At 28.1% G+C, this 14,046-nt stretch overlaps 1 non-coding gene across 1 annotated transcript; it reads right to left on the bottom strand.

Annotated features, from left to right (window-relative positions):
- Positions 1–2,961: 2,961 nt before the first annotated feature.
- On the bottom strand, positions 2,962–3,072 carry LOC142519980 (small nucleolar RNA R71). The gene has a single exon (XR_012813863.1). It is a non-coding gene; the product is annotated as a small nucleolar RNA R71 (small nucleolar RNA).
- Between the last annotated feature and the right edge of the window lie 10,974 nt (positions 3,073–14,046).

Here is a 14,046-nt window from a genome sequence, read left to right on the forward strand (position 1 = left end):
TTAAGGATTGAATTGCATGAATTGAGAATTTTAAGGAGCTAGTTGTAATAACCAAAAATTTGAGGACCTAAGTGCAAAATAAAATTCTAAGGGACTTTTTTTGAATTTTCCGAATTTTTGGGATTAAATTTTGAGTTTCGAGAATTTTAAGGTTTAATGAGGGCTAAAATCGAAAATTTTATGGAGACAATAATGCAAATTTCGAAGAGTCATAGAGCCAAAAATATAATTTTCGAGAACTTTAAGGGCCAAATTGCAAACTCCAAAAAATTTTAGGATTAAATTTGAACTTTGAGGAACACTTGGGTTAAATCAATAATTTTTCGAGGTTATAGGAATTGATTTTGAGTTTAATAAACTTAAAATTCCTGAAATTTATGTACGAGAAACCTAAAAAATGGAATTAGGAACGCCAAGAGACTTATGAGTGATTGTGGAATTTTTGAGATTAAGGACAAATTAGATAATTTTTGAGGAAATTAAGAATTTATGTTGCAATTTTAAGAAATTTGGGGGACTAGTTTAGCAGTAAGTGAGAATCGAATGATTTAAAGGATGTGAATTTTCGATGATTTAGGTTTCAAGGGATATTTAGATCCTTGAAACATCTGGGTTATAATGTTATAAGGAATGGTAAACAAGGACTTTGTAGGATGAATCAATCTTCGGCTTGAAAGTTTAAGCGTTAGTGAAATAATGCTATGACAAAATTAAGAATTTAAAGGGATGGTGATGAAACTTAAAATTAATAATTTATTATATGTAAAAACCTGTATTTTAAAATTTAAGTTTCATTAAAATTATAAAATTATGTTATTTAGTATTGTTTGTTTATATTTAATTGTCTTACTAAATATGTTTTATTTTCAGGTTTTCTACGTGTTGGTAGAATAATGATAACTCAAGCTAGAAAATTCAAATGGAGGTGACTCAAACATGTTCAGAATCCTTGAGAAATTATCTACAACTTTGCAGAAGAATGATTGCCTAAAAAGATCCTTAAGGTGATCAAATTGTGCAAATATCAAAAGGAGGACAAATTTACTTTTACTATGACCAGCATATAATAAAAATATCATAACTATTTCAATATTTAACCAAATGAGGTGAACCAAGTGGTCAAATTCATCTACAGACAATTCCCCACATGTTTGCCATTTTGAGCAGAGTCAAATTCGGTGATTAAAGTCATGGAAAAAAGCATTGAAAGAAGGGACATGGAATTGAACTTGGAGGAGACAAAGAATACTATTGCAACTACATGGCATTAATAAAAATTTTGACCCTTTCTCTCATTTGGCCTATAAATAGAGGCCTTGTGCTAGCTTGAGAATCATTCTATCTCATTGTAAAATATAGTGTGAGTGTGTATCAAAGTTCTAAGTTCCAATATATTTTCTTTCATGTTCTCAACTATGAGTGATATTTTAGTGTTGATCAAAAGTAATCTTATGGCAAGCTAAATCTATTATGTCAAGGTGAAGAGGGTGCATTCTTAGTGAAGTAAGATTGTTTATATTTTGTATATTCTTTCTTTATTTCTTTTCATTTAGCTAACTTATTTTTATTGTAGGTATAAAAATGAATTATTTGTTGTTATCAATTTACATCAAATGTTTGATACCATTAAAGTGATTATCTTGATTTGTTGTTTAATTTTGATACAATAAATATTTCATCACTTATTATTATATATATAGATATATATATTTATATAATAATATCATAATATTTCATTTAGACGATAGCGTGGCTCTGTCGGTTGTTCTAAATGAAATATTATGATTTAATACTAACATCTAACAATCTAACATTTACTTTATCGCAACTAACTTTTATTTTTCGCATCTAACTTTTACTTTCTCGCAACTAACTTTTACTTTATCGCAACTAACATTTACTTTATCGCAACTAACTTTTACTTTACCGCAACTAACTTATTAAATCAATATATTTCATTTAGGCAATAGCGTGGCTCTGCCGGTTGTTCTAAATGAAATATAATGATTTAATTTAACATTTACTTTATGCAATTATTTATTTATATAGTCATAATTATAATCATAGGTACCATATATAAAATATCGATTAATTCGATATTTTCTATAGTGGGAACTATATTATATTATGTGTGTTAATTTTTTGGAACCATTATTTATGGTGGTTTCTTTTGTTTTACTTTTAGTTAAACAATATTACATAAACCAAGAATAAATCCTCAAGCCTTGACAAAGTTTATAATTTGTAAACTTAATTCTTGCATTTGTTAATCTATAAATTAATAAATTTAAACTCAAAATAACCTCTCTGTGGATCGATCTCGTACTTACGAATTATATTACTTGCAGACAACTACACTTGGGTGAATTATTATTTAAATAGTAGCAAGTTTTTGGCGCCGTTGCCGGGGAGGTATAAATTAAGTTTATATTTGTTAATTATGTTTTATTTATAAGTATTGTGTTGTTTTTTTTTTTTATGAGTATTTGGAGTCGAAAAAAAAGTGGTAGACTTATTCGAGTATCTGAAAATAATTTAAACATGGATGATAATTCAAATAATCAAGATAATAATAATATTAATAATAATAATCAAGAACATGATCAATTAAGAACACTTAGGCACCATATGAACCCTATTAGAACTAGAGCCCCCATCTTGTTTAGTTTTTCCTCCTGATGCATCTAATTTCAACTTCAAACCTCAAATTATTCAACTTTTACCAAATTTTCATGGTTTAGATTCTGAAAATCCATATTTGCATCTAAGAGAATTTGAGGAAGTTTGTAACACTTATAATGATCAAAATTGTAGCATGGATATAGTTCGATTAAAGCTTTTCCCTTTTTCTTTAAAAGATAAAGCTAAAACATGGCTACAAAATTTAAGATCAAGTTCAATAAGATCATGGGAAGAAATGCAACAACAATTTCTCAAAAAAAATTTCCCTTCCCATAGAACAAACTCTTTTAAAAGACAAATTACAACTTTTTCTAAAAAACAAGGAGAAACGTTTTATCAATGTTGGGATAGATATAAAGAATTACTTAATACATGCCCACATCATGGTTTTGAAACATGGAGAATAGTTTCTCACTTTTATGAAGGTCTAATACCTAAAGATAGGCAAATGATAGAATTCATGTGTAATGGAACTTTTGAAGATAAAAACCCAAATGAAGCTATGGAATATTTGGATTCATTAGCAGAAAATGCTCAAAATTGGGATAATATAGGCACAATAGAACCACCAATAACTAAAAACAATAATTCAACAAATATGGGTGATATCTATAATCTTAAAGATGATATAGATATTCAAGCTAAACTTGCATCTTTAGCAAGAAAAATTGAGTCATCAGAAATGAAAAAGAGTGGTCAATTAAAAAGTATTCAAGAAATTGTTTGTCATATATGTGATACACAAGATCATGCTACAAAAGATTGTCCAACATTACCTTCATTTAAAGAATGTCTCCATGAACAAGCAAATTATGTTAACAATTATAAAAAACCAATACTAGATCCTTTTTCACCATCATATAATCCTGGATGGAAAAATCATCCTAATTTTAGTTGGAGGAATGATAATAATGCACAACCGTCACAACAATATTTTCAAAATAACCAAAATCATCAAGGTTATATTCCTTATGTTACACCTCCAAGAAAAAACTTTGAAGATGTAATTCATGCATTTATCCAAAAGCAAGAGTCTATCAATATTCAAAACAGTCAATCTATGAGTGATTTGAAAGAAACTCTTGCAAAATTTGCATAGACACTTAATATTCATGAAAAAGGAAAATTTCCATCTCAACCTCAACCTAATCCTAAAAATCAAAATCAAGAATTAAAAAACGAAAAAATTGATCAAATAAAATATGTTATTACCCTTAGAAGTGGTAAAATAGTTAATGATCCATATAGTAATGAAAACAAGGATCATTTAAAATCAAAGAGTAAGGATGATAATCCTGATACTTTTGAGAATGATGATACCTTAAATTTTAAGAATAATATGGTGAATGATAAATCATCTGAAATAGTAAATAAGTCAAATAAACCTCCACCATTTCCTCATGCATTAACAAATCATAAAAAACAAAAAAGTGATTCTGATATCTATGAAGTTTTTAAACAAGTGAAGATAAATATTCCATTATTAGATGCTATTAAACGAGTACCTTCTTATGCAAAATTTTTAAAAGACTTATGTACTGTAAAGAGAAAATTGCATGTGAAGAAAAAAGCATTCTTGGCTGAACAAGTAAGTTCTATTCTTCAAAATAATTTTAGTTTAAAATATAAAAATCCTGGTTGTCCAACAATTTCATGTATTATTGGAGAAAATAAAATTAAAAAAGCTTTGTTGGATTTGGGAGCAAGTGTGAATTTACTTCCTTATTCAGTTTATGAAAAACTTAATTTAGGAGAATTAAATCCCACTTCTGTTACTCTCTTACTGACGGATAGGTCAATCAAAATACCTAGAGGTATTGTAGAAGATGTGTTGGTTCAAGTTGATAAATTCATATATCCTGTAGATTTTATTGTTTTGGATACACAACCAATAGAAGTACATAATGAAATTCCAGTGATATTGGGACGACCATTTCTAGCAACTTCAAATGCTTTAATTAATTGTCGAAATGGAATAATGAAATTGTCTTTTGGAAATATGACTCTAGAACTTAATGTGTTCAATTTATGTAAACAACCAAGTATTAAAGAAAATGAATATGATAATGAAATTGAACCAATTGTGGAAGAAAATATACAAGAAGAAAACTTAAATCAACAATCTGAAGTTTTTTCAATAGAAAGTTTTGAGTCTAAAAATAATTTTAAAGAAGATGATAATACAAAACTTGAATTAAAAGTTTTACCATTAGAATTGAAATATGTATTTCTTGGTGAAAATAAAACATTTCCTGTTGTAATTTCTTCCACTCTTTTGCCAAATCAAGAAGAAGATTTGATTAAATTACTTAAAAAATATAAAAATGCAATTGGATGGGCTTTGAAAGATATAAAAGGTATGAATCCTTTAATTTGTACACATAAAATTCACTTGGAAGAAAATGCTAAAACATATCAACAACCACAAAGAAGGTTAAATCCACATATGAAGGAAGTTGTTAAGAATGAAGTATTAAAACTATTAGAAGCTGGAATTATCTATCCAATTTCAGATAGTAAATGGGTAAGTCCAACACAAGTAGTACCTAAAAAGTCCGGCATCACTGTTATAAAAAATGAAAAGGGAGAGTTATTACAAGCTAGGATTCCATCTAGTTGGCGTAAGTGTATTGATTATAGAAAATTAAATGATGCAACTAGAAAAGATCATTTCCCACTACAATTTTTAGATCAAATTCTAGAAAAAGTAGCAGGAAATTCTTATTACTGTTTTCTTGATGGGTATTCGGGGTATTATCAAATACCTATATCATTAGAAGATCAAGAAAAAACTACTTTTACTTGTCCTTTCGGAACTTTTGCATTTAAAAGAATGTCATTTGGTTTATGTAATGCTCCGGCTACTTTTCAAAGATGCATGTTAAGTATTTTAAGTGATATGATTGAAGAATATGTTGAAGTTTTTATGGATGATATAACTATTTTTGGAAACTCATTTGAAAATTGTCTTAAAAATCTAGAAGAAGTATTAAAAGATGTGAAGAAAAAAATCTTGTTTTAAATTGGGAAAAATGTCATTATATGGTTAAATCTGGGATTGTTTTAGGACATGTGATATCTGAAAAAGGAATTGAAGTTGATAAAGCCAAAGTTGATGTTATTGCTAATTTAACATCACCAAAAACGGTCAAAGAAGTTCGATCATTCTTGGGTCATGCAGGATTTTATAGAAGGTTTATAAAAAATTTCAGCATAATATCTAAACCAATTTCAAATCTTTTAACAAAAGATACACAATTTGAATGGACTCAGAAATGTGAAAATGCTTTTAAAAAAATTATTAATCTTTTAGTTACATCACCTATTTTACAACCTCCAGATTGGTCTTTACCATTTGAATTAATGTGTGATGCAAGTGATTATGCTATATGAGCTGTGTTAGGACAGAGAAAAGAAGGAAAACCTTATGCAATATATTATGCTAGTAGAACCTTAAATAGTGCCCAAATAAATTATTCAACTACTGAAAAAGAATTACTTTCAGTAGTTTTTGCATTAGATAAGTTTCGATCTTATTTAATTGGTTCTACTACTATTGTTTACACCGATCATTCTGCCATAAAATATTTATCAAATAAACAAGATGCTAAGCCAAGATTAATACGGTGGATTTTATTGTTACAAGAATTTGATATTATAATTAAAGATAAAAAAAGAAAAGAAAATGTTGTAGCCGATCATTTATCTAGAATAATGACTGAATCATCTCATAATGAAATACCAATAAATGAAAATTTTCCAGATGATCAGTTTTTTTATGCTACTATTATGCCCTGGTTTGCTAACATTGTAAATTTTATTGTGACAAATAAAATGCCTTCTCATTGGAATTCACAGGATAAGAATAAATTCTTGATAGAAGTTAAAAAATTTTATTGGGATGATCCTTACTTATTAAGTATTGTCCTGACCAAATTTTTCGACGATGCATACCCGACAATGAAGTAAGTAATGTTATTAAATTTTGTCATTCTGAAGCATGAGGAGGTCATTTTTCATCCAATAAACCAGCTACAAAAATCTTACAATGTGGATTTTATTGGCCGTCTTTATTCAAAGATACGCATTTATTTTGCAAATCTTGTGAAAACTGTCAGAAGATGAGATCAATTTCAAAACGAAACATGATGCCTTTAAATCCAATCATAATTATTGAAATATTTGATAGTTGGGGGATAGATTTTATGGGTCCATTTCCATTATCTTTTGGATATAAGTACATTTTAGTCGCTGTTGATTATGTTTCGAAATGGATTGAAGCAATTGCATGTAGAACTAATGATCATAAAGTTGTTATAAAATTTTTAAAAGAAAATATTTTTAGCCGATTTGGAATACCTAGAGCAATAATTAGTGATGGGAGAAGTCATTTTATAAATAAATCATTTTCCTCTTTGTTAAGAAAATATGGCATTACACATAAAGTTTCTACCCCATATCATCCTCAAAGTAATGGTCAAGTTGAACTTGCAAATAGAGAAATAAAACAAATTTTAGAAAAAACAGTTAATCCAAATCCAAAAGATTGGTCTTTAAGATTAACTGATGCATTATGGGCATATAGAACTGCATTTAAAACATCATTAGGGATGTCACCATATAGGTTAGTTTTTGGTAAGCATTGTCATTTACCGGTTGAACTTGAACATAAAGCTTATTGGGCAATTAAAGGATTTAATATTAATTTAGATGATGCATCTAAATTAAGAAAATTGCAAATAAATGAACTTGAAGAATTAAGAAATGATGCATATGAAATTGCAAAGATTTATAAAGATAAAACTAAAGCCTTTCATGATAAAAATATTATGAGAAAGTCATTTGAAATTGGACAAAAAGTTTTGCTTTATAATTCTCGTTTGCATTTATTTTCAGGTAAACTAAGATCGAGGTGGTCAGGTCCATTTATAGTCAAATTTGTTTATCCTCATGGTGATGTTGATATTGAAAATCCTAAAAATAATGACGAGTTTAAAGTTACTGGGCAAAGACTTAAGCCTTTTATAGAAAATGAAATTCTTAATCATGAGTTTATGCCTTTATATGATCCACAATAGTTGTTTGATATTTTCATTTTGTTTTGCAGATTCTAGTTCATTTCCCGGTTAAGTGGCAGATAACGGTACTCCGTGACTGTTTAAGTCGGTTTCTTCAGTTTTCCCAAAATAATTGAAATATATATAATAATAATAATAATATGGATGCGTGTATTATGAATCTTCGTAAATATTTTGCTTGTTTGCCTGATAATGCGTTGAAAAAAATTTATAAAGCTAGATGTGAGCGGCTAAGGTTGATGATGTCATATGGCATACCAAATGATGTCCGTTTGATAATTGAAGCAAAAGTCCGATTGGTTGGGGAAGCAAGTGAATTAATAATAAGACATATGCCAGGATTTGGTAAAAGCGCATATGCCAAAAAGCGAAGAGCTAAACGTATAGACGGATGTCATAAATGTGCAAGGTGGACTTGTAAAGGAAAATGCAAAAATGTTGGAATGACATCAATGAATAGAGAAGATAAAATTTTATTCATTAAGAATGGTTTGAGTAAAGAGCCTTTGGATAATTTTCTAGAGGTTCTTGATACGCATTCTAGTGGGTACGTGCAAAATGAACTTCTTAAACTATGGTGGCAATTTCAACAGGAGGAATATCAATATGGACGTTGGAATCAGCCTTACAAAGATCCTACTGTAGTAACGCATATCTATTTAGATAAGTAAATATATATACACAATTTCGTCTTGGGAATCTGACGTTAAAAGACCCTGTTTGCCAATTTATAAGAAAATTGGATGGGAAGCATATCCTCGACTCATAGAAGGCGTTGAAGCCGTTACAAGAACGTAAAATCAGAGGAAGATGTGAGCCACAATCACAACTACGCTGTATATATTTGTTTTAATTTTGTCATTTTTATTTTCTTTTAATAATAATAATTTCCTGTTCAAATATTGACTTTTGGCATGTTACGCTTATAAATTCATATGCTGTGATCTAACAATTACAGAAAACATATTTCTCAACATGTCAACATCCACGGTAAGTAAAATCAAAAATATTTGTGTATTTTGTGGATCTAGTGCAGGAAAAGATTTAATATATGAAGAAGTAGCAGAAAATCTTGGAATAACACTTGCTAAAAAAAAGATTCATTTGGTATATGGTGGTGGTGAAGTTGGCCTCATGGGAAAAGTTGCAAAAGCTGCGCATGCAGGTGGAAGTGAAGTTTTAGGCATTATTCCGATTACCTTAGCCAATCTTACAGGACCAACAGTAGGAGAAGAAATGAAAGTGGACAACATGTATGAACGAATCACTCAAATGATTGAACATTCAGATGCTTTCATTGCTTTGCCAGGAGGTTTCGGTACTTTGGAAGAAATATTTCATACTGTTTGTTGGGCACAATTAAATATCCACAATAAGCCAATTGGTTTGTTAAATGTTAACAATTATTATGATAAACTGTTATCGTTTCTTGATGATGTTGTGGAACAGGGATTTATTTCATTAGCTTCGCGAAGGTTGTTAGTTTCTGCTACATGTGAAGGTGAACTTATTGATTTACTGCAAGGATTTAGTCATGAACCAGATCCATCCTTATCTCAACTTAATTGGCCAACATCCAAGAGTAAGAAAAGAAAATTCATGTGATGCTAAACTTGTGATTCAACGGTATATTTTAATGTTTTTCTTTAAGGTATGAATAATTTCTTCTTCTCCTCTTAGTTTTTTTTATATAAAAAATTAAAATATATACTTATATATAGTAATAATAATAATAATTTTTAGTTCAATGTCGAGTAAGGTGTCAGTAAAATGCACCTGAGACGCATTAGTTAATAATTATTGGAAAATCACAATACACTAGATTTTAATATTCATTATATTCAAAATACAGACTAAAAGAAAAATTAGTTTTTCATATGTACCAATTTATATATATATTTTGATCAATTAATATAAAATATATAATAGATGTGTTCATATATATATATATAATTGTATGTGTTTTCAAATATAATAATTTCTAAAATTTTTATGAGAATATAGTTAAAAGATATGGTTTGTATGGCTGTTAACATGTATAATTGAAAGAATTCTTTTGTAAAAGTATAATATATACTCACACATCTTTTGTGAGTGAGTGGTGAGAAATGAGAAAACAATTAATAAACTTTTATTGATTATTAAAAAATGGTTAATTACAAGAATATAACTCCCCTAAAAAAAATATATATATTTATTGAAAAAAGAAAAAAAAGAAATAAATATATAACGGACTGCAAAATACTTTATTCATTGTAATTTTTAGATTTGATTAATGTACTATCAATGTGTTCTAAAACATCGATATTGTGTTAAAAAAAAAACAAAAAGATTTGTTTGTGCTAGATAAGTTTCAAAGGTAGTCGGATGTATCCGTTATATAAATGTTTATATACATAAATATATATATATATATATATATATATATATATATTTATAGTAGAATGTTTGGATAAAAAAATTTTATGTTATTGTAAAATTTTGCAGTCACGTTATTTAAAAAAAAACAATAAGCTAAAAAAAAAAGGATTTTATTCTTTGTAAATTTTCCTACTTTGTTTTCAATATTAGTTTAATTAATTTTCTGCTTTAATACTTAGCCTTTTTCAATGAGAGTTAATATTCATTCCAACTCCATGAGTGAAAACTAGCTATTCCTTAAACATTTTGACCTGAAAGAATATATGGAGTTGAGACTTTTATAATCATATTCTGATATTATACATGTTATGGTGGGTGGTGTGAATTATCTTTTTTACTATATTATTATAAAAAATTTAGAAATTTTAAAAAAAAAATTATATATATGTATTGTTACTTTATATATTATGTGAAAATAAAAATAATAATAATAACACATCTAATTATATATTATTATATTAAACGAAAATATATATATATATATAAATTGGTATATGATTTTGTTTTTAATGAATATGTTTGTATTTGAATATATAAAAGGAATAAAGAATCTAGGTTGTGATTTTCCGATAAATTTTATTAATAAGGGACTAGTAATAAGATAGTGTGGGGGTGTGATGAAACTTAAAATTAATAATTTATTATATGTTAAAACCTGTATTTTAAAATTTAAGTTTCATTAAAATTATAAAATTATGTTATTTTAGTATTGTTTGCTTATATTTAATTGTCTTACTAAATATGTTTTATTTTCAGGTTTTCTACGTGTTGGTAGAATAATGATTACTCAAGCTAGAAAATTCAAATGGAGGTGAATCAAACATGTTCGGAATCCTTGAGAAATTATCTACAACTTTGCAGAAGACATGATTGCCTAAAAAGATCCTTAAGATGATCAAATTGTGCAAATATCAAAAGAAGGACAAATTTACTTTTACTATGACCAGCATATAGTAAAAATATCATAACTATTTCAATATTTAACCAAATGAAGTGAACCAAGTGGCCAAATTCATCTACAGACAATTCCCCACATGTTTGCCATTTTGAGCAGAGTCAAATTCGGTGATCAAAGTCATGGAACAAAGCATTGAAAGAAGGGACATGGAATTGAACTTGGAGGAGACAAAGAATACTATTGCAACTACATGGCATTAATAAAAATTTTGACCCTTTCTCTCATTTGACCTATAAATAGAGGCCTTGTGCTAGCTTGAGAATCATTCTATCTCATTGTAAAATATAGTGTGAGTGTGTATCAAAGTTCTAAGTTTCAATATATTTTCTTTCATGTTCTCAACTATGAGTGATATTTTAGTGTTGATCAAAAGTAATCTTATGGCAAGCTAAATCTATTATGTCAAGGTGAAGAGGATGCATTCTTGGTGAAGTAAGATTGTTTATATTTTGTATATTCTTTCTTTATTTCTTTTCATTTAGCTAACTTATTTTTATTGTAGGTATAAAAATGAATTATTTGTTGTTATCAATTTACATCAAATGCTTGATACCATTAAAGTGGTTATCTTGATTTGTTGTTTAATTTTGATACAATAAATATTTCATCACTTATTATTATTATTATTATTATTATTATATATATATATATATATATCATATATATATATATTTATATAATAATATCATAAATTTCATTTAGACGATAGCGTGGGCTCTGCCGGTTGTTCTAAATGAAATATTATGATTTAATACTAACATCTAACCAATCTAACATTTACTTACGCCGCAACTAACTTTATTTTTCGCCATCTAACTTTTACTGTATCGCAACTAAATTGTACTTATCGCAACTAACGTTTACTTTATCGCAACTAACTTTGACTTTACCTCAACTAACTTATTAAATAATATATTTCATTTCGGCAATAGCGTGCTCGGCCGTGTGTTCTAAATGAAATATAATGATTTAATTTAACATTTACTTTATGCCATTATTTATTTATATAGTCATAATTATAATCATAGGTACCATATCTAAAATATCGGTTACATGTCGATATTTTCTATAGTGAGAACTATATTATATTATGTGTGTTTAATTTTTTGGAACCATTATTTATGGTGGTTTCTTTTGTTTTACTTTTAGTTAAACAATATTACATAAACCAGTAATAAATCCTCAAGCCTTGACAAAGTTTATAATTTGGAAACTTAATTCTTGCATTTGGTAATCTATAAATTAATAAATTTAAACTCAAAATAACCTCTCTGTGGATCGATCTCGTACTTACGAATTATATTACTTGCAGACAACCTACACTTGGGTGAATTATTATTTAAGTAGTAGCAGATGGCCATCTAAGGTAAAGTTGATCGGTTAGTTAAGTTATAAGAATAGACATTGAGTTAGCAAATTTTGGGAACCTAAGTTTAATGTGTCATAAGTTTTAGTCATGATCTTAACAGTTAAGATTATACCTTTGTTGGAATTAATTTTTCTAGAAAGTTAGGTATGATTGATGGTTAGATCATTTGATAGACGCATGTAAGAGGTGAGGTAGACACCTTGTCTAGAGAAATTTTGAAAGTTTTAAGAAACTTGGGGCTAAGCGGATATGCGTGTTGGAATTATTTTATCCAAAGCTATTTGGATTGGTAAGTTTGAATTTCAAATTTATGGGATATTTGTTCATACGGAAATTTTGGGTGAAATAGAAACAAAAGAGAATTAGTGGTGTTCAACATAGGTTACTAATAAACGAACACAAAGATTTCTACCGAGTAAGAAATCTAAAATCTTGATATGGGAATTCTAGAACTCTATGGATTATAAGCAAAGTTGATTTATTAGAGTTAGTCTAAGGCTACCATGGGATAACATATTAAGTTTTATATGCTAGAATTAATTAAGCATTAAGAATACGTAATATTGCGATATTCGTTCCAATGAGGAAAGTCCGAGGGTCTTAGGCCTCAACTATATTGTATTTGAAAAGAGAATAGTTTAAGCATGTAATTGGGACTAAAGGCTTCATAATATAGGTAGAAGGTCGATATTGTATAATTGGGTTTTATGGATTAATGTTATTCGAGGTTTAAGATTTGAAACAATTTTACATTCGGGATGCACTTGTAAATAGTAAGTTACGTAAGTTTGGTTCCGTAAGATAAAGATTCGATTCAATTATCTTAGGCTAATATTATTATGGGGTTGAAATAAGGTTTAACTTTTAAGTATATTACCGAGGATAGAAGTCGATCAGTAATTTTTAGTGCTAAGGTTTCTCAAGTCGAACATTATAAATGCTAATATAATAGGTCAATGAACATCCTGAGTATAGTATAAGAAAGTAAGACGCAATAAATTCGGACTGCCATTTCTAATATTGAGAATTTTGAGAAAAGTTGAAATTCGAGGTTATACAAAAATGGAACTAGGTCACCATGAGTTATTCTAAGTTGTGATTCTCAATCAAGAATTCAGTAGGAAACTTAATTAGGATTGAGGAGACATAATGACAACTTAACACTTATTGTATCAGAGTAGCGCAGCGGAAGAGTGGATTATTGGGATACTAGAATTTAGAGTCTAAGCTTTTTGTTTATCGAGGATAAGCGAATTTCGGGGACGAAATTCAATTTAAGGGGGTAGATTGTAACTTCCAAAAAATTTGAAGGTCCACTTGAACCACATGCATGCAATTTATTAAATTTCTTCGCTATTTTATTTAATTGTTTTAAAGCATTAAAAGCATGTTTATTTCATTAATTTGTGTTTTGATTCATGATTTATTTAAAGTTCATGCATTAAGATTTTTAAGTTGCATTTCGCGCTCGAACGAGGAACGGAGACCGGGGAGTTATCAGAAAAATTATTTTATGAAAGGATTAATTTTTATTTGTC

This window comes from Primulina tabacum, chromosome 11 (assembly GCF_025594145.1).
Source record: "Primulina tabacum isolate GXHZ01 chromosome 11, ASM2559414v2, whole genome shotgun sequence".
In the NCBI taxonomy this organism is placed as follows: Eukaryota; Viridiplantae; Streptophyta; class Magnoliopsida; order Lamiales; family Gesneriaceae; genus Primulina; species Primulina tabacum.